The sequence below is a fragment of the Euprymna scolopes genome, chromosome 45 (genome assembly GCF_053919585.1).
Source record: "Euprymna scolopes isolate OS-2025 chromosome 45, ASM5391958v1, whole genome shotgun sequence".
Lineage (NCBI taxonomy): Eukaryota > Metazoa > Mollusca > Cephalopoda > Sepiida > Sepiolidae > Euprymna > Euprymna scolopes.
This window is the reverse complement of record NC_136526.1, coordinates 13,273,358-13,274,583: the sequence shown is the minus strand read 5'-3', so window position 1 is coordinate 13,274,583 and position 1,226 is coordinate 13,273,358.

Below are 1,226 nucleotides of genomic sequence, written 5' to 3'. Positions count from 1 at the left end.
GTCCGTCTCCATATTTTCAAACTCTATCTCCACCGAAACTAAGTCACAGAGTGACACTATGGGCCCTCAAATGATTGGATTTTTTATGGACCGTTCCTTCATGGGTCTTTAGCTGGTTGAAAGTTTTTACGGGGTCAAAAATTGAAAAAAATTGTTATACATTTTGTACATTCATCTTAGTTTATTTTTAATTTTTAATCAGTTCATATGCGTGTAATGTTGGTACAATGGTAACGTCACCTGCTTTGAACGCTACCGTTTCAGTTTCGATTCTAGCTGATGGCACCCAAATACTTTTTTTTTTTTACTTTTGGAATCTCAACTCTATAATAATATATACAAAATCTGGACAAATTAAAATATCACATTTAAGTGTATTTTACGCCCTGCTAGAACATTATATATATATATATATATATATTTATATGTGTGTGTGTGTGTGAGAGAGATAGAGATCACAATAGCTAAAAGTTGCAAATTTATGTTAGAAGTAACTAGTTTTATGATCCTGTTCATACAAGGTGGAAAATTGTAAAATTGTCACCATAGTAAAGACAACATGATTCCATTTCCATTTGATGAAATTCAATTTAATGTTTTTTGTTGCAGATCATCTACTAGTTGGCCAGTTGTGTAGAAATCCCAAGAGCGATAGGAGCCTTCTATCAAGTCTGAAAGTGACACAATGTTCAACGAGCGAGATCAGAGATGCACCACTGTACAACTCATGCTCTCTACTGATCCAAGTCATGACAACAGGACCATTGCCATTCATTTTTTTCCATCATACAATGGTAAAATGTCTTACTTGTAAGTCTATGCGACGTATTCCATTATTAATTTCGGAAAAATTTTCCCTTTTCAAATGGTGTGCGTAACAGGTCGATTCAAATTTGAAAAGGGAAAATTTTTCCGAAATTAATAATGGAATACGTCGCATAGACTTACAAGTAAGACATTTTACCATACAACTGAATAAATATGTGCATAAAAAAAAATTAAAAAAAAAAAAATATATATATATATGTATGTACTTATTGATTTGTAAATCGCCACTTGTTCTCGTCTCCTCTTACCAACAGCGACTATAATCCATTCCTCGCATTGTGACAGCCTTCTAAATCTCTTTTACATACATATCTCACACAATGCTTCAAGCAAACTACATATCAATATATATATATATATATATATATATATATATATATATATATATATATATATAT